The sequence below is a fragment of the Oryctolagus cuniculus genome, chromosome 4, assembly GCF_964237555.1.
Source record: "Oryctolagus cuniculus chromosome 4, mOryCun1.1, whole genome shotgun sequence".
Taxonomy (NCBI): Eukaryota; Metazoa; Chordata; class Mammalia; order Lagomorpha; family Leporidae; genus Oryctolagus; species Oryctolagus cuniculus.
Window position 1 is genome coordinate 60,895,096 of NC_091435.1, and position 21,133 is coordinate 60,916,228.

The 21,133-nt window shown below is 37.1% G+C and overlaps 1 protein-coding gene across 14 annotated transcripts in view; it reads right to left on the minus strand.

Moving 5' to 3' along the window:
* CBLB (Cbl proto-oncogene B) overlaps positions 1–21,133 on the minus strand; it is a 234,635-nt gene that overhangs the window by 194,417 nt on the left and 19,085 nt on the right. The window contains exon 1 of one of the 14 annotated variants that reach the window (XM_051819106.2): positions 8,024–8,047. The exons of the other annotated variants lie outside the window; for them this stretch is intronic. The gene's annotated coding sequence lies outside the window, so the exon portion shown is untranslated. Of the gene's footprint in view, positions 1–8,023; positions 8,048–21,133 lie in introns of those variants that run through there. 14 annotated transcript variants of the gene reach the window in all.

The following is a 21,133-nucleotide window of genomic DNA, read 5'->3' on the forward strand; positions in this document are numbered from 1 at the left end:
TACAATTCATTTGGTTTTCATTTGGATTTCTTCACACAGTTTAGTTTTTTTGGTACAAAATGCTATTAAGGTTTATTTTACATATTTAGGGGTATTATAAGCATAAATGTTTGAGATTAGTTCTGACTTTAAGCAAGACTCGCATTCCTAACTATGTTCCTTATAATTCAAAAAAATTTTTATTATTCATGGAAACTTCAAAAATGTAACATGCTTCTCTTTTAAATCAGTTAATGCCATTAATTTCATTTATTAAATTATTCAATATTAAGTTATTCAATAATTTAGACTGCTTTTTTTTTTTTTTTTTTTGACAAGCAGAGTGGACAGTGAGAGAGAGAGAGACAGAGAGAAAGGTCTTCCTTTTGCCGTTGGTTCACCCTCCAATGGCTGCCACGGCCAGCGCGCTGCAGCTGGCGCATCGCACTGATCCAAAGCCAGGAGCCAGGTGTTTCTCCTGGTCTCCCATGGGGTGCAGGGCCCAAGCACTTGGGCCATCCTCCACTGCCTTCCTGGGCCACAGCAGAGAGCTGGCCTGGAAGAGGGGCAACCGGGACAGAATCCGGCTTCCTGACCGGGACTAGAACCCGGTGTGCTGGCGCCGCAAGGTGGAGGATTAGCCTATTGAGCCACGGCGCCGGACTTTTGGAAGTCTTAGAGCAGTATCAATTTAAAAATGAAATTCTGGAGTGGGTTTCAACCAAGAAGTTAAGACACCAGTTAGGACACCTATGGCTCACACGAGTGTACCTGTGTTCAACTTCCAGTTTGGGCATCCCATTCCAGTTTCCTGCCAACAGACACCCTGGGAAGCAGCAGTGATGGCTCATACAACTGGGTTCCCATGACCCACATGTCTCTCTCAGCTTCAGTCTCTAGCTGCTGTAGGCTTTTGAAGAGTGAAACAATGGATGTGGATGGATCTTGTCTCTCTCTCTCTCTCTAGAAATTTTAATTTATTTTTTACTGAAAATGCTCTACATTATATAATAGTTTCCTCTGAGATAATTCAAAAAATCACTAAGGACCAGTATCACAAATTAATTAGAACTTGTTAACTAAAGAAATTTTCAATTAAAAAAACCTGAAAGTAATTATTTTTTGTGGTTGCCAAGTGCAGAATTAACCTATCTCCCCCCAAATTCTCACTAAATAGCTCCTTTTTGTCTTATTAATTTTTATTGCAAAAGAATCATTAACACAATATCTTTAAAACTATATATAAATCAAAACATCTTTAAGGGGCAGGGCATAGAAGTAGAGAGAAGTGCCTGTAGAGACACTGATCAAAGAATACATCATTTTAGTTAGAAAAGTTCAACAGAGCCACTGTACAACACAGTGACTAAAGTTAAAGACAAGTTATTGTGTATTTAAAATTGCTAACAATTATATTTTAAGTGTTTTCCACTAGAAAAAAAGTATGCAAGATAATGGAAATATTTATTGGCTTAATTTAGCCATTCCACAAGTATCCTTGTAGAACCAAAACATGTGATATATCACAGACACATATAATCCTGTCAACTTAAAAATACAGCACAGCAAAGAAGCTAAAAATAAAAATAAAAACAAAACCTTCTTCACTGTACATGAAAACGAGTTCAAAAATGCATAAACAAAATAACAAGGACATGGTTAAACTCTGATCACAAAAGTGCACATCACATGAGGAAGGTCTAGCCTACTCTTCTTTTATCCTATTCACTTCATGTGGCGTAATAATTGTAAAGACTCCCAGTATACTGAGCATTCATTCAGAATCCAAGAAGATACTTCCTATATAGTTGCACGTAGCAGGGAGCAATTAAACAACATTAACTGCTACTTAAACCAATAAAAGAACTAAAAGAAGCACAATTATATTTCTAACAACTGTAGAGAAACCAGAAGATTAACAGGCAGTTACGAATCACAGAAGGTTTCAGGCAATGACACATCCCATGTATGACAGCAGTCTCCTAAGGTCATAATGGAGTTAAAAAAATTCCTGTCATCTAGTGACATTCTAGCAGTCTGTGCAACACATAACTCACATGTTTGGGCAATGCTGGCGTAAACAAGCTTACTCCCTTGTCTGTCATATAAAAGTATACTACACGCAATTATGTACAGTACATAATATTTGATAGTGATAATATAAACTGTGTTGCCAGTTAATGTGTATTATTATTTTAGGATATAGTCTTAGTTATAAAAAAAGGTTACTGCAAAACAGTATGCCAGGTTATGTCAGTCACAGTCTCATAAATATCATGTTTATTGCATCTCTCTCTTTTTTCTTTAAAGATTTATCTTACCCATTTTAGAGTCATAGTAACAGAGAAGGAGAGAGAGAGACAGAGAGATTCTCCATCCACTGGCTCACTCCGAAAATGGCCACAACGGCCAAGGCTTGACCAGGTTGAAGTCAGGAACTTCATCCAGGTCTCCCACATAGGAGTAGGGACCCAGTTACTTGGGCTATCTCCTTCTGCTTTCCAAGGCCATTAACAGGCAGCTGGATTGGAAGTGTGGCAGCTGGGACTTGAATTGGCACCCATATGGGATGCCAGTGCCACAGGTGGTGGTCCAACCCCTTATGCCACAACATGCATTTCTGAGGCCACCTCGAGTGACTGATCTCTGCCAACTAGGTTTGTGTAAGCAGACTCTATGATATTTGCACAATGGTAAAATCACCCAAAAAGGTATTTAACAGAACTTATTCTCGTGGCCAGCGCCGCGGCTCAATAGGCTAATCCTCCACCTTGCGGCGCCGGCACACCGGGTTCTAGTCCCGGTCAGGAAGCCGGATTCTGTCCCGGTTGCCCCTCTTCCAGGCCAGCTCTCTGCTATGGCCCGGGAGTGCAGTGGAGGATGGCCCAAGTCCTTGGGTCCTGCACCCCATGGGAGACCAGGGGAAGCACCTGGCTCCTGGCTTCGGATCAGTGCGTTGCGCCAGCACCAGCCGTGACGCACCAGCCGTGGCAGCCATTGGAGGGTGAACCAACGGCAAAAGGAAGACCTTTCTCTCTGTCTCTCTCTCTCTCACTGTCCACTCTGCCTGTCAAAAAAAAAAAAAAAAAAAAAAAAAAAAAAAAGAACTTATTCTCACCATTAAGTAATGAATGTCCCTAAGTAAATGGGGAACATTACATAATATTTTTATAATATTCTATAATATTCTATTTATAATAAATTTTAACATAAAATGTACTGTGTAAGATGTTTAAACCCCAAAAGAAAACAACAATAACAAAAAGACAGCCTTAAAAAAAATAAACGCCATGGGGCCAGTGCTGAGTGGGTAAAGCCGCTGCCTCTTGTGCCAGCATCCCATGTGAGCAGTGGTTCAAGTCTCAGCTGCTCCCTTTCCAATCCAACTCCTTACTAATGCACCTGGGAAAGCAGCAGAAGATGGTTTAAGTCCTTGGGCCCCTGTACCACGTGGGAGACCCAGAAGAAGCTCCTGACCCCTGGCTTCAGATCGGCCCAGCCTGAGTCATTGCAGCCACTTGGGGAGTGAACCAACAGTTGAAAGATCTCTCTCTCTGTCTCTCCCTCCTTCTGTAACTTTGCCTCTCAAATAAATAAATAAATATTTATTTTACAAAAAGGCCACATATAGGTCTTTTTCAAAATTCTAATCTTATTTTTTCTAAGTTTATACCAATTAAACAAAGTGATTTTCAATTAAAACTTTACTACTGTCATATCACCAGATGCTCTTCGTTCTTCGGAAATACTGAAATCTTGAAAGGGGAAAAAAATAATGAACAGGACTCCTTTCATTATTAGTCTTTTTTGTTCACCAATTAAACTATGAATACCTGCTATCCCAGAGGTAATGAAGTGCACAACCTATGCAACATTTGGCAACTGAAGGACAGTCTCCCTTTCATATATAGCTTGTTTACCTCCATGAACTATAACACAAGCCATTTTACAAGAATCTTTTTTATTAATGATAAATGCAATTACTATTCCAAATTCTTTCAAGATTTTTACAGGTAAAAAGTGTTAAGTAATTTTACAAAGAATACCCCAAGAAGACTTCATATGTGAATTTATTTCCATCAGTAGCTCTTAAAACTATTCATTTTGAAAAAAAATAATTTTGCTGTATTACTTCAGAAAAAAAAATTTTTTTAAAATTAAGGAACTAAATTTTGAAAAATATTTAGCAGCTACTCTTTCACGGTTTTGAAATGCTCAGTGCAGTTGTGGGAAATCAGAAATAATAACTGTAACAAAAAACAGAAATGAGCTCGGGAGAAGGAGAGGATAAGGCACCAGGAAAAAAATTTTTTTTATCTTTAAAATTCGACCTACTTGATTCAGATCCTCAAACAGAAATTTACAACAGTATTATCTAAAATTAAATAGGAAAACAAGATTTACTCCAAGGCACACAGAGACTCAGTAAAATGTTTATACTCTTAAAAATGGAGCCTCCTGGTTCAAGCTCAACTAAGTGCAGAAAATTGTTAATATATCACAATACTTGGTGTACATTCTGCCTCTGTCTAAGCTTCAATGACTTGCAGTGAATTGGAAACCTTCTAAAATAACATCTAATTAAAATTCTTTACAGTAGTTTGAGATTGTAGTACAGCAAATAAAATCCTGAGCTCACCTTGTTTACTTGTCACCTGTCTCTCTCTTAAATGTCAAGTACCAAAGTTGCTAAAAGAACTGTAGTTATTTAGACTTTCTAGTTATTTTAAGCCCATATAAATGACAGTTTATATTAAATGCATACAACGAAGAATTAAACTTGCTACTGGATGATGCCACATATATAGTAGAGGAAGTAAATACAGTTAGATAATGGAAAGTTATCTAGGACACAAGACATCTACATTGACCTTTAAATATAATAGCTATCTTGGGTGATTAGAGATAAATATTGTTTGCCTTTTGTGTCTCATCTATAAAGCTTTACTTCTCAACCTTAACGTCTTGACAAAGTTGCGGGAAAACTATCATGCAGCACAAATCCCAGGGGTGCCATTTCTCTTAGGAAACAGTAAAAAGGTCAAGACAGGTTTGTCTAGGACATCTTCTCTTTACTAATGGCTTCTGAAACCAAGAGAGGCTCTCAATCAAGTTCAGGGCCCCCCCTTCTGCTCCTTAAGACAGACCTACCACAGACTTCCTCCCACTGAATCAAATGAAGTTATCTGTGAGTAAAATGACCTCCTGAGAAGTGAAATTTGGACCTGGGAGTGTCCCCAATCTCATGATAATAAAATTCAATTTTATCATATCAGAGAAACTAGAAAGATAAACTAGAAAGCACAATCCAAGTAGACTCCCAAATTAGTTCGGGAAAATACCATGAACACACCATGGTGGCAATATGCAACAAGAAAAAATATGTATCTCAAGGGCTAGGTTTAGACCCTAGGGTCATATGAAGAGAAAACCTATTTGGCAACTACTTAAGATCAAGTTTCAGTACCAAAAATATAACCTGAGAAATAGAGCAAATGTGACTGTTTCTTAAATGGAGGGATCATGGCCAAGTGAAGTGGTAAAGTAGAGATTTCTGACATCGCACACTAGTTAACTTACAAAACACACCACCCACCCTGGTACAGTGAGTCAAAACAAACTGCTGACAAATCCCAACAGCTATGTGAGGGGGCACAACAATAACACAGGGAGAACACACATGCCTCTGTTTTGTTTCTGCATGGTGGATAGAAAAAAACAGCAATTCCTTTCTGTAAAAGTGCCTGCAACATATTCAGACTGTCTCAGATGTCCTTCACAGTTTATATGCGCACATAAAAAAAAAGAGAGAAAATGAAAGAACATAGATACTAAACCTAATCCTCCATTTTTAAGAAAAAAAAATAGAAATGATAGCTAAGTGAACATATATACACAAAAACAACAACAAAAATTTGAAAACTAATATTAAAGTTAAAAAAAAATTCTGATCAAGGAACTCCATCACAAGAACACAAGATGGTTCCCAGAACAAGACTTTTTTATTTGTGCAAGCGTGTTTGTACACTCTCAAGAGTCAGATGATGTAACGACCATCTGCTGCACAGCAAGTTAGGAAGGGAATAAGTACTTCTATCAATAATACATACCAAATGAAACTGGACCATTCATGTCGAAAGCATAGACTTTTGGAGGATTCCCCAGCTGCCGAAGTCTTGTGTATTCAGAATCAAAATACAACACAGTACAAAAACAAAAACAGTCTTTGAAGAAATGTTGAAATAAGAGTAAGAGGAAGTGAAAACATTTTTTGGAGCTCAGATAGAGACTAATAAGTCAATAAGAAAGCTATGAAATATGCTCATTACTACATATATTTTATGGAAACAGAATGGAGAAGCAATGCATTTTTTTAGGGATTTATCTTACAGGTACTAAGGGCAGATGCTAAGACACCATGAAAGAAGGGCTTCTTCCAAATTGCAGTCATTTCATGAGTTTTGCCAAGAATATTATATTAGACATATTTTGTATACACAAAGAATGAAAAAATTCTTTAAAATCCAATTACTCTATAATAAATGGTATTACTATGCTTATAGGCATTTTTTTATTTCTGAAACCACTAACACTCACTGTCAAATCTGAAGAAGCTGACATTTTCAGAATTAACCTACAAATTCTAAAAGCTAGGCTATAGATATTTTGCCACTTGCCAGTGTCAAATTTTCCTTTCCCATTTGCCTAGGGCTTGGTACTTCAAAATCAAGAAGCAAGTAAAGATTCCCAAATAATCCAACAGTACTTCTGGAATAATAATTACACATTTCAGTGTTGGCCAAGTATAAAGCACTGCTCTACATACAGTGGTAAATACAGAGAAAAGTGACTTTTGCTTTTAAAATATTTACAATGAAGAACTGATGGTTAGCATAGCAATCAAAAAGCTGATGTCCATAGCATGGTGCCTGGGTTCAATTCCCACCTCTGGCTGCCGATTCAAATTTCCTGCCATCCAGACCCTGGGAGGAAGAGGTGACGGCTCAAGTTAACAGCTACTTGCTTCAGCCCCAACACTGACCTAGAAATTAAGGGCATTTGGGGGGTGAACCAGCAGATGGGAGCTATCTCTGTCTCTCAAATGTTTCAAAGATTTATTTATTTGGGAGCCAGCACTGCGGTATAATAGTAAAGCTTCTGCCTGCAGCACCAACATACTATGTTGGCACTGATTTGAGTCCTGGCTGCCCCAATTCAAATCCAGCTCCCTGCTGATGGCCTGGGAAAGCAGTGGAAGATGGCCGAAGTAATTGGGTTCCTGCACCCACATAGGAGACCCGGAGGAAGATCTTGGCTTCGGGTCGGCCCAGCTCCAGAAGTGGAGGTCATTTTGGGAGTGAACCAAATGGCAGACCTTTCTCTCTGTCTCTCTGTCTCTCTCTCTGTAATTCTGCCTCTCAAATAAATAAATATTTTTAAATGTTTTATTTATTTATTTGAAAGGCAAAGTGACAGAAGGAGGGAGGATCCAGAGAGAAAAAGAGAAGGATCTTAAGGATCTTCAATCTGCTGGTTCATTCCCCAAATCTCCCAAATAGCCAGATCTGGGCCAGAGTGAAGCAAGGAGCCAGGAACTCCCCAATAAAGGTCCCCCATGTAAGTGGCAGGGGCCCATATTCTTGGGCCATATTTTGCTGCTTTCCAAGGGGCATCAAATATTTTTTAAAAAAATCTTCTAATAAAAAAATAAAATTTACAATGAGCCATTTAAAATCATATGCCTTATTATTTTTAGAAAAGAAATATTAGAATATAAAGGCATTGCCATGAGAAGTCTTCACTAAAGTAAACAGAAAATACTGAACCAAAGCAGAGATGAAGGCAGAGTGAGAACTTGCTAACAAAAATAGAAAAGAGTTTCTGCATAAATGGGGGGAGACAGGAAACTAAAGGAGAAATGGTAGGGGAAAGGCCAGCATGCAAAGGCAAATGCTAAGAACAGTGATAAGGCTAATCTTAAGATTAAAAGAGAATTTTAATCTATCTTTTTTATACATACTCTGAAAGGCTTTAGGAAACTTACACTTCTTGGGGTTTCTCTAGGTGACTGATGACTGGGAGTAGATTCCTACAGCAGTGATAAGGGTCGCTTGGTAATGTCAAAAGAGTTCCGAACAGACCCAGAATTCTATTCCCACCTATGCATCATAATAGACCTTGGTAACATTACACATAAAATGTGATGATTTGACTCATGGAGATTCTAAGGGGAAGTAAGAAACCAGAAATAGCTAGGGTACTCTTAAAAAAAAAAAAAAAAGGTTGAAAAATACACAGATGCACCAATTCCAACTGGTAAATTCAGCATGTTTTATAAAGTCTGGAGATCTGTTCTTAAAACATTTTAGAGGATTAGAACAGATTTCATTCATGAGATATGTAGAGCAGTCACTAGATTAATGCCTGGCAGACATTAGTGGCAACCAGATAAGAAATGTCTAATGAGGCTTTTGCTATCAATCATTGACTACCTACTATTAATATTTTATTACTTTAAAAGATCAGAATGATCAGTAATCTATCCAGCATCACTGGCAGAAATAGAGGGAAAAAAAACAGCAAAAAGAAGAAAATATTTAAGTCTAAAAATGCTAAGTTCTCAGACTGCTGTGGAAGATTTTATCAACACAGCAGGAGTCAGCAAACTTTCCTGATAAAAGCTCCAAAAGGTAAGTATTTTCACCTTTGTGGGCCACACAGTCTCTGTGGCTGTTCACTGGAGCCAGATGAAAGGCCATGGCTGTGTGCCACTGAAAATTTACTTATAGAAAGAAGCACAGGTTGGATTTGGCCCTCAGGGTATACTTTGCCAAATACTGTTATCATGGGAAAAAGAATAATGACACATGATCAACCTCAAGACTTCAAATGCTTTATAAAAACTCAATTTTTACATATACATTCATGAAGAAAACAAATTAAAATTAGATTTATTCAAGAAAAAATTTCACACAATACTTGGTAAGGAGAGCTTGCTATTTACTAGGACTTGACTTTGTACAAATTTGTTTTAACCAGATAAGTAAGATCCAGGTAACCGCTATAGAAATATCTGGTCAAATTACAGTTTGAAATTTCTAGAAAAAGAATAAATAAGTTGGACAGCTCCATATGCTGTTACAGTCGTAGGAAATGGATATGTCTCATAATAAAATTTTACAACAAAATTTTAAAGAGTTTTCAGAATTTGTGATATTCTGCTTTCATTAATATAATTCAGGGGAAATAATCTATATAAACTTTATTCTTTCCTTAAAGGAGACAATATGTGCTCATCTAGCCTAATTAAAAGCTTAAAATGTCACAGGAAACCTCCCTCCCATACACACACACAGCTACGGTTTGAATATGGATTGATCTCTGAAATGCTTGTTGAAATGTGCCAAAAGCTTTCAATAGTCTTTCTAAATTTAATTAATGAATACAAGCTGGCCCATTAAAAAAAAAAAAAAGGCTGTACTGACTGACTAGTTGACACATAATATTAATACTGGTTTAATGAAGACAAGAAATAGCTTTCTTTCACAAGCTTGGAATGTGCTAACTGTTCAAATGAGTTCTGAAACAAAGTTGAGAAAAGTACTACAATCTTCACATCCTTTACATGCCAACAGCTGCAGGGTCAAATATGTCAATTCTCAATGAGACATCACTTAGAAACACATTTACACACCCCCTCGAGCCATGTAATCCCCAGTCCATTTACCTTATCCTTACAGAAAATGGGATTGGATACTGAGGATCAGACATTGATAACAAAGATGATCATGTCATGATTCTTGCACAATTTCAGCCTGCTTTACATAGTAAAGCCATTCATTTATCAAATCAACACTTAAAATAGAATGAAGTATTAATGAAAAAACAAGAAGACACAATAATAGTCTTCTAAGGGATAACAAGTTTGAAATGAATCACTCAGTATAATTTATTCTTTTAATTTTTTTAATTTATTTTTTATTTAGTAAATATAAATTTCCAAAGTACAGCTTATGGATTACAATGGCTCCCCCCACCCCATAATTTCCCTCCCACTCACACCCCTCCCTATCTCCCGCTCCTTCTCCCATTCCATTCACATCAAGATTCATTTTCAATTCTATTTATATACAAAAGATCGATTCAGTATATATTAAGTAAAGATTTCATCAGTTTGCACCCACACAGAAACACAAAGTGTAAAATACAGTTTCAGTACTAGTTATAGCATTACTTCACATTGGACAACACATTAAGGACAGATCCCACATGAGAAGTAAGTATACAGTGACTCCTGTTGTTGACTTAACAATTTGACACTCTTGCTTATGACATCAGTAATCTCCCGAGGCTCTAGTCATGAGTTGCCAAGGCTATAGAAGCCTTTTGAGTTCACCGACTTCGATCTTATTCCGACAGGGTAACAGTCAAAGTGGAAGTTCTCTCCTCCCTTCAGAGAAAGGAACCTCCTTCTTTGATGGCCCCGTTCTTTCCACTGGGATCTCACTCACAGAGATCTTTCATTTAGGTTTTGGTTTGTTTGTTTGTTTGTTTTTGTTTTTTTGTTTTTTTGCCAGAATGTCTTGGCTTTCCATGCCTAAAATACTCTCATGGGCTCTTCAGCCAGCTCTGAATGCCTTAAGGGCTGATTCTGAGGTCAGAGTGCTATTTAGGACATCTGCCATTCTATGAGTCTGCTGTATATCCCGCTTCCCATGTTGGATGGTTCTCTCCCTTTTTGATTCTATCAGTTAGTATTAGCAGACACTAGTCTTGTTTGTGTGATCCCTTTGACTATTAGACCTATCAGTGTGATCAATTGTGAACTGAAATTGATCACCTGGACTAGTGAGATAGCATTGGTACATGCCACCTTGATGGGATTGTATTGGGATCCCCTGGCAAAAGCCAACAAGAATACAAAAGGCTTACCTTAAAATTTCCAGTATTATTCTGGACAATTATTTCTCATAGATGTCTATTTCCCATATGTGTACATAATTATAAATAAAAATGGCATAGCCTAATATTTTCATTTCATTAATGATGTGAAATAGTATCACATCTTTAGTCTTAAGTAACATTCAAAACCCAAAAATTAAGACAAAATAGGGGCCCGTCTTGTGGGTGGCAGGTGCTCCGACATCCCCTATGGCGACAGGTTCAAGCCCTGGCTTCCCCTTCTGATTCAGCACCCTGCTAATGTGTCTAGGAAAGCAAAGGAGGATGATCCAAGTGCTTGGGCCTCTGCACCCATGAGGAAGACCCAGAATAACTTCCCAGATCCTGGCTCTGGAGAGGCCCAACTATGGCCATTGCAGCCATTTGGGGAGTGAACCAAAAGACAGAAGATCTCACTCTGTCTCCCTCTCTTTCTCTGTAACTCTTTCAAATAAATAATTAAATCTTTTGAAAACAAAAAAGACACAATGAATACTTTCTAAAAACCAAACACATATTTTGTGTGAAAATTCTCTGAGTCTTTCACATTACTGCGCATCTTGTGACCAGAAATACTGCAGTGCCTATGGGACTTAGAAAACAGGGAAGTACAGCAAACAGGGATGATGGTCAAGACAGTGCCTCTCTCTCAAAGAAAGAGAAGTATACGGACCACGACAATAATGTCTCCTTCCAGGGCAAGATGCCAGGCACCTTCACTGCCCTTTATAAAAATTTAGGTTCCTAATGTTTGGGGTTCTTCTAGAACACAAACCAATGTCCTTGCAGGGGTCCTATCCTGTGAGAACTGGGAGTCAGGACCTGGCACAATGACACCATGCATACCTAATGTCACTACTGAGATTAATCAACATTCCTTTTTCCCTGATCAAAGATTCTCCCGCCTTATGCTAGCATCTGTGAAAATGCAGCAGATAAACTTCAGAGTCTTCACAGTTTTTGATTATATTACTAAACAGGCTGCACACTCTAAGATAGCTTTAAATAAGTTTGTATATATTTGGTTGTCTGTTTTGTCAGATACTGTAGAATAACTAAATACCATTTTTGACTCCCTTTTCTCCCTTTCCTTCATCTATTATGGAGGATGAAATTTATTTTTTTTAATATGGTACCAACTTTATAACTAGGGGTGATCCAGTGGACTAAGGAGACTTACAAGAAATGTGATGGAGCAAGCAAGTGTGCAGAAAGACTCTGGGACAGGTTTTTGACGCAAGAGAAGACATCTGGGGCTGTCTTCCCCTGTCTTCTGTCTGCAGCTGCAGCAGGAACTACACAGAGATGAGGCTCAGTCCAAGGGCAGTGGAAAGGAATTACAACGTCAGAAAGAGCCTAGGTCTCTGACAGCACGGCTGGAAAACATGTATCCCAACATCCACATACTACTGTTCATTTGGTATTGTTGCAACTTAATATGCAGTCTATGTTGGTAAAATACTTCAAATTTTTTACTGTACAATAATGAAATTAGGATTTAAGCCCAGAGTTGAAAACTACGGCCCACAGGCCAAATTTACCCTGGAAATTTTTTGTAAATAAAGTTTTTTTCAGGACCCAGCCATGCCAGTTAACTTATGGACTGTATAGGCTTTCTGACTCCAAATGTTGACTTGACCATCTGGCAAAGTCTAAAATATTTTACTATCCTACTCTGAACAGTGTGCTTATCCTTGGTTTAAGCCACTCAGGATGCCACTTGTAGAAACATTTATCCTCATTTAGAGTACAATTACTAAGCTGATTCCTAAAATCTAAATTGAAATCATACTATAATATTTCATATTTTAATATTAAAGAAACAAAATGAATGTGGTATAGCTGTCTCTATGTCACCAAAAATGGAAAACACTTCCTGTCTCTTTTTACCTGCAATAGAGAAAACTCTGTAAACAGATTTGATGATGATAAGTCATAATTAACTATTTTAATTAATTCTGCAGTTTACTATCAAATAAAGTAACAAAAGGGGGAGTCTCAATATTATAACTTTCAATTAAACACACATTTATATTATTAATAATTTCTAAAGGGAGATGGGATTTTATACATTGAAATCAATAAGATTTTAACAGTATTTATAAATTCATTTGTCAATATACATGAATAGCCATTAATGATAAATGTTGAATATAACATGTCTTTCAATAGAAAATAAAAGTTAATAAGTAAGTATATAATGGATCTTATTATAAATCTGAAAAAATGGCAAAAATTGAGCTACAGGCCTTTGAAAAAACAGCTTTAAGTACAATTTTGTTTACCATTAAAAATTCTCCCAACCAAAGTGTTTCATATTCTCATGGCATATGCTTCAGTGATTTTCAACTTCCTTGCCCTCCTTAGTATAGATCTTACAGTTTCATATTTGTCATTGTTATGGATTGAACTATATTGCCTAAATATACTCATAAATGCTCAAGTTCACACCTCAATGCTACCTGGGAATGGGACTTTATTTGGAAATGGTGTCTTTGCAGATATAATGAATTAAGATGGGCTCTTGAAGGCAGGCCTTCATTCAACATGACTGAAATCCTGACATCAATCTGGACACTGAGGAAACTGTCATACCTTAACAGAGGCCGAGATTGGAATTGGGCTGTCACAAGCCAAGGAGTACCTGTGACTCCCAGAAGCTGAAAGAGGCATGGAAGCATCCCTCCCTAAAGGATTCAGGAGAAGCACAGCCTGCTGGGACCTGCATTTCAGACTTCCAGCTTCCAGAACTATGAAAAAATAAAATGCTCTTGAAGCCCGGAGCTTGTGGCACTCTGTCATGGCAGCCTGGGAAAATTAACACAGCCACATATTTGTGATGACAGTGAAAGTGGTATATTATAATCACATGACCACAAGTTCAAATAATGCCATTTCAATAATACCCTACATTATCTACGGCTCAACTTCTATTATTTACACTACAAAGGGCATTTTTTAATGACTTCATATATATACTGATATAATTAGCACACGTAACAATTGATATATAAATGTATACTCTAAAAAGAATTCATGCTCAATGAGTTTAAAGACACAAAGGCTTAATATTAAAACTGGATTTAGACAACTGAATACTTACAAAGTACTCTACTTCAAAACAATCACACATGAGTACTATCTTACACTCTCCCCAATTAGCAATGAATGCTAATCTGTTTAGATTCCTGGAAATGCTAGTTCTTTGTTAAATCACTGAGAAATAAACCTTTTCTTGGGCTAGATTTCCAAGCATTCCTTAGGCTATAGGATCATCACTGTAGCTTGTCTGTTTTATAAACAGACTTTAATTTAGTTTTGTAAGAAACGGCTAAAGGAGCTTTATCTAACTAAATAACAAATCTGCCACTTGAAAGACATCATTCATCAACCTTCTTTGTGGGAGTATTGTTATTATGAAACTAAAAGCAGGCATTCTTTCTTAAGTGACTCTGGATTTTAATTATCAAATTTGAATGTCACCAGATATTTACTGAAAGAAAAACATCAATTTTAATAAGCTGCCTTAACACTGAAAACATAAAAGGTAGTCAACCATGAAGCCAAGTTCACTTGAGTCTTGTGAGTTTTCTTTCTATCTTATTATAACAATGGCTATCATTCTCAGCAATTTATTTACATTTAATAAACCCTAGTAAGTAAGAAAAAAAATTCTCCCACTTTAAATTCCAAGCATCATGTGTATGTAATATGTAATCTGAATTGGAAGGTATTAAAATAACTTGTAATAAATTTTAATAACCCAGAAATCAGGAATTAGGGATTGACTGATTATCAAGATGCTACTGGAAAAAAAGTAAATAAATAAACAGAAAATAAGTAGAATATATGCAAACATTATTATTAAGTTTTTCTTTTAAATACTAAAAGTTTAATAAATTTTAAATCATAACTAAATATTCTTTTTCTTCTGTATTTTAAAAAAATGTACCACAAAGAGGAAATTGCTGGGGGAGTGGGGAGGCCTTTCACTTTTCACTTAAATGAAAATCAACCAGAAAATTACTTTGTATCTAGTTAGCCAAGCAGCAGGGGTGCAGTTGGCCAAAACTATGGGGCCATAAAGTCCTTAACAGTCTCTGCAAGCTCTCACCTGCCTACTCTAACAGACTTCCTTTGTTTAACTTTGAAAACATTTGTCTCAATAACTTTCTTGTGGCCTCTACTTTCATGGTGTGTTAAAGAAACAGCTCCCTTCATATCCAAATTTCAAAAGTGTATTCACATCTTTTAAATGTCTGAAATATTCATGAAGATATTCTTATGAAAACTTAATAAAATTTTAAGCATTTAGGGTAAACCTATCTGAAGAAGATGTTCAAGTTTTCTAAAGAAAACTGTCCACTCTGCCTGTCAAAAAAAGAAAGAAAGAAAGAAAGAAAGAAAGAAAGAAAGAAAGAAAGAAAGAAAGCAAGCAAGCTCCATTCCCTACCTGGCAGTCACATTTCTACAAAAGCAGATTAATTCTATTTGTTTACTGATTCTGTAAAATATTACTATTTTAAAATACCAAAACTGTTTTAATTCCTCTAATCTTCCATTTTAATAGAAAAACTGCCTAGAATCCAGACAATATGGAACAAAAACATCAATGACAACTGAATGTATTCATTTTGAAAAACTCATGTCTAAAGGAAATCAGTAGCATATTTGGACTTATTTATAAATCATATTTTCTAGTTTCAATTTGTTCCTCATCCTCAAAATAATTGTAACTTTCACCTTTAGTGAACAGAAAAACAATGCAACAGAAAAATGTGGTTAATTGTTAAATGTAAAAATTATTTTTAAATGAATATAAAACATTCTCTTTCATGCATCACTAAATAATGGCTTGTTCACACAATGGAATGCATTCAATACAGTACGGCTTATTTACAAAAGACAAAATGTCCCTAAGGTGAAAATATTGAGTATCCAGAAATATTTTTAAAATGAAAAACACAGATTGGAGTCAGGAAATCAATGTTACAAAGAACACTGGGAACAGAAATGGCATCAGACCATGCAATTTTTTGGCTCTAAGTTCCTGTACAGAGTTAGACACCACTCTTTTCTGCCTTTTCTTCTCACAGCATACAGAACTGCCAATGAGAAAATGTGGTATAAGTACTATGGCATTATAAACAAGGCCATTAATCTACGAGGTCCAATTATTATTAAAACTACTAGCAAAGTCCAAATTGTACAAACAGGTGGATTGAAAAACACATGAGGGATTTCAAAACTACTTTGATGACCATGTAATCAATATGCATTTTCATTTCTATAAATTTAGTTAATACCACATTATTCTCTGCCCAAAGCAAGAGTGTCACACAATGGTTTTTGGAAAGATTTATTTGCAGCTTTGTGTTTTGTGGTTGCTGTTATCATTATTGCTGTCTTACTGCTATTTTTGATTCAACTTTTAATTTAACCATGTATCTTTGCTATGTAAGTTCCCAAATATCCTGGGTACACTATTTCAGAAATTATAACCCACATGTAACAGCCAGCATGGTTACTTGTAGTTGTATAAAAGGAAAGGTAGTTTACTAATGTAGCAGATTACAAGTTTTTCTTTGTTTTCTTTTCCTGGTGAGGTCAACAGAGAAAAGGACTTTTGCCAAAGCTTTCGAAGGTCTTAAATACAAGGAAAACTCTTCAATGACACATTTTTTATGTTGAAATACATTTGACTTACATCATAATCATTGTAAATATTATCATATAAAACATGGAAACCCCCACACCAACACACACACATATACACATACACACATGCACACAAGCACACATACACCTCATTTTGTTTAGGAGCTGATTTGTTTTTGACAACACTGGAGTAGCAAGAACAATCCAGAGACTGTGAAACGACAATGATAAGACATCTATGTTTTTCTGTCTGCCATGACTTTTTTTTCAATGTCTTCATTTTCTTCCCAGTTTGTCAACTGCAGAGCTATTTCTTCTGACTTCTGGTTTGGTTTCAGCAGAAGTAAAGCAGAATGTGAGAGGGAAGACGGGTAGGAGCACTTGGCTCACTGAAACAGTTCTAACGTGGGAAAATCTGAATATTCTTAGACCTGCATCTATGGGTCTTCTAGGAAATAGTGCCAGGCCTTCCACAGCAGCTGAATAATACACACTTTGATAAGGAAAGAATTATTTTACTAGGAAAATGGTCAAGTAACAGAAGAAAGGAGCTTCCAGTCATCAGCACATTGCTCAGTAGTAACTACCTGCTTATACATTTTTGCTTCTGCCTCTAAGACTCAATCAGACATAATGTGTTTCATTTTCTCTGTGCTTCAAATGGTCACCTGGCCTCTCCCCACACTCACTTGTAAACTTTCTACCTGCCAAAACTCACTCAATTACTCTTCCCAGAAGTGCCAGCTTGGAACAGCTGAGATACCCAGGCTGGAGAAGCAACAGGCTTAGTATAAGGATTGTAGAGGGGGAAAACACGCACACACACACACACAAACGTGGGAAAAGTGACACAAGAAGGTTTACTCTAACAGTCAAGCAAAGCATGCAGCCCACTCATGCCTTCCCTCTACCAGAAATCATTCCTCTACCACTCTCAAAGCAGGTGGCATTCACTATGCCTTGAGTATCCATATGTAACAAATACGTTTATCTAACTGCAAGTTCTACCCCTTTTCTTATACACAGGACCTAAGCAACTAAAAATACATCAAAATAATTTATTATTTTTCTATTTATTATATTCATTAAATTTATGCAAAACTCCTTTACAAGTCCAAGCTTTTTATTCTTTAGCAATCAATTAAATAAAACAAAGCTCAGAACTGATATCTAAAATTATCCTCATTTACCCTTATATTTAAAACAAATCCACAAAGAAGCTTATTTCGATACAACAGAGATGCATGAACACTGAAAAAAAATTTTGATTCATATATTCGTCCAACAATTTTCTTCAATAAAGTACAGAATCATTGAAGGCAATCATTGACAAACCAGGTTAGTCAATGAATTCCAAACCACTACTTCTACTATCACTGTCCTTCGTTTTTGTTTTTTTGTTTGTTTGTTTATTTTGTTTTGTTTTTAAATATTTATTTATGTACGTGAAACGCAGAGTTGGCCGGCGCCACAGCTCACTTGGCTAATCCTCTGCCTGCAGCGCTGGCACCCGGGGTTCTAGTCCCGGTTGGGGCGCCAGATTCTGTCCCGGTTGCTTCTCTTCCAGGCCAGCTCTCTGCTGTGGCCCAGGAAGGCAATGGAGGGTGGCCCATGTGCTTGGGCCCTGCACCCACATGGGAGACCAGGAGGAAGCATTGGCGCAGGCGCCGGCCAAAGTGCACCAGCCGTAGCAGCCATTTGGGGGGTGAACCAACTGGAAAAGGAAGACCTTTCTCTGTCTCTCTCTCTCTCATTGTCTAACTCTGCCTGAAGAAAGAAAAGAAAGAAAAGAAAGAAAAGAAAGAAAAGAAAGAAAGAAAGAAAGAGAGAGAAAGAAAGAAAGAGAGAAAGAGAGAAAGAAAGAGAGAAAGAGAGAGAGAGAAAGAGAAAAAGAAAGAGAGAAAGAGAGAAAGAAAGAAAGAAAGAGAGAGAGAGAGAAAGAAAGAGAGAAAGAGAGAAAGAAAGAGAGAAAGAGAGAAAGAAAGAAAGAGAGAGAGAGAGAAAGAGAGAAAGAGAGAGAGAAAGAGAGAGAGAAAGAGAGAAAGAGAGAGAGAGAGAGAGAAAGAGAGAGAGAAAGAGAGAGAGAGAGAGAGAAAGAGAGAGAAAGAGAGAGAGAAAGAGAGAGAGAGAGAGAGAGAAAGAAAGAAGAAAGAAAGAGAGAAAGAAAGAGAGAAAGAAAGGCAGGCAGAGTTACAAAGGGGGCAGAGTCAGAGAAAGAGAGAGAGGTCTTCCACCACTGGTTTGTTCCCCAGATGGCCACAACAACCAGAGCTGAGACAATCCGAAGCCAGGAGCCAGAAGCTTCCTCCTGGCCTCCCACATGGGTACAGAGGCCCTAGGACTTGGGCCATCTTCTACTGCGTTCCCAGGTCATAGCAGAGAGCTGGATCAGAAGTAGAGCAGCTGGGACTTGAACTGGCACCCATATGAGATGCTGGCACTGCAGGTGGCAGCTTTACCTGCTATGCCACAGCACCAGCCCCTGTCCTTTGTTCTTAACTTAAAAATACTAAGATTCCTGGCAACCTATTTGCAAAACCAAAAACTGGAGATCTTGTAGTGTCTTCAATAATCAGTATGTCATACATGGTTAGTGGAGTCATTTTACCAAACACTATATGCCATTGCATAACTATCATGAGAACATTATAACAAGTTTCTTTCATATCTGTAGAGCAAAATGCACAGAGTTCCATGCCAATAGTCTACTGTAGGCTCAATTTCAATTTGGAATTCTAATGGAACTTAGAAATATATTATGTACAAATATATTACTATCACAGGGAAAAAATCAAAAGTCTATGTTCTCGGAGCCAGAGCTGTGGCATAGCAGGTAAAGCCACTGCCTACAGTGCCAGCATCCCATATGGGCACCGCTCATTCATAACCCGGCTACTCCACTTCCAGTCCAGATCTCTGCTATGGCCTGGGAGATGGCCCAAGTCCTTGGGCCCCTGCACCCACGTGGGGAGACCTAGAGGAAGCTCCTGGCTTCTGACTTCAGACTGGTGCGGCTCCAACCATTGTGGTCAATTGGGGAGTGAACCAGCAGATGGAAGACCTCTCTCTCTCTCTCTCTCTCTCTCTCTCTCTCTCTCCCCCTCTCTCCCTTCCCCCTTCCCCTTTCCCCCTTTCCCCCTCTCCTTTTCTCTCTATGTGACTCTTTCAAATAAATAAATAAATCTTTAAAAAAAGAGTCTATGTTGTCTATGTTCCCATTATGGTGCACCAAGGACAGTACTTTTTCAGGAATTACAATCAAACATTTTTCTGACTTAAGTTCTACATAAACAGAGCTAGTCACTACCCTAAAATAGAACACGGATGGCAATAAAACCCAATTTGAGATATGCTAAACAGCATGCAACTTAATACGTTTTGTTTTAAGGTTGAACTTAGGAGAGTGAACAAATTTACTTTGATACTTACAACACAGAGAAGACAGCAAAGAAGGCATAGAGGTGCCTCACTGTGATTAGACTGCATTAATCCACCTTTCAACCAAAACTTACAGGAGTCCCCAAGTAAATGCTGCCTCATAAAAAGGCAAAATTAGTAAATAAAATGCTACTTACAAAACATCAAACTGAGTTAGAAAATATTTTAGTTTTCTATGGAAGATGTAAAACTTGCCACATCACATATTATTACATACAATCAAAATTCAATATGCACTCAAATCTCTAGAGTGAGAAGTTACAGTCTAAAATATAAAAATTAATGAAAGATTTAGTTGGACCGGGAAGAGTTTCAGCCCTTTTAAATTTAAGTAAGAATTATAAAGACATCTGTTAACAAACCTAGTTTTATTACATCAATGGCAGAACTACAAAGTGAAATATACAGTTATAACATCAACACCTGGCTTCCCATAACTGTGGCTATTCTGGAAAAAGTCTGTGAGAATAAACAATTGTTTTGATATTTTTCTACCTACTTCTGGTAACTTAGAGCAATCCAAATTCTAGTTGGGAGTTCCAGAGTTTTAATGCTGTAAAGTTAAACAGCAACCGGAAGATTGACCATCCTCACGATGTATAAACTGTGGTCCAAGAACATTAAGTGATAAGCTCAGAGTTATATTAATTGGTTAGCATTCGAGGAGTATGTTAGGATTTATCACTAATTGAGAGAATAAATATTTATGCCACTTTACATTGGGAAGGGCAGTTCTAGGTTTGAATTTGATGGTTTTTCATGCTCTGAGTATTTAGCCAGTATTTATAAACAGCTTGAGAGTGTCTACATACCTAGATAACAGAGTTTTCTGTCATACAACCTATGCTATCTTAGACTAAATGTGGCTTGTTTTTCCTATCCAAAAAAGGTAAAGGTTTCTTAAAGAGACTTTCCTATATGTGGGAAAACTAAAATCTAGAGAAGTGTATTAAACTAAAACTCAATTTAACTACTATGTTATGTCATTACAATTTACATTAGTTTTCCAATTGGAAACAGATGACCACTGTCAGTGAATACTCTAGGTATGCCAGAAGTAGCCCAGAAACCGAAAACTATCATTTTCTATATTTGGTTTAAGACAGAGCCTGATGTT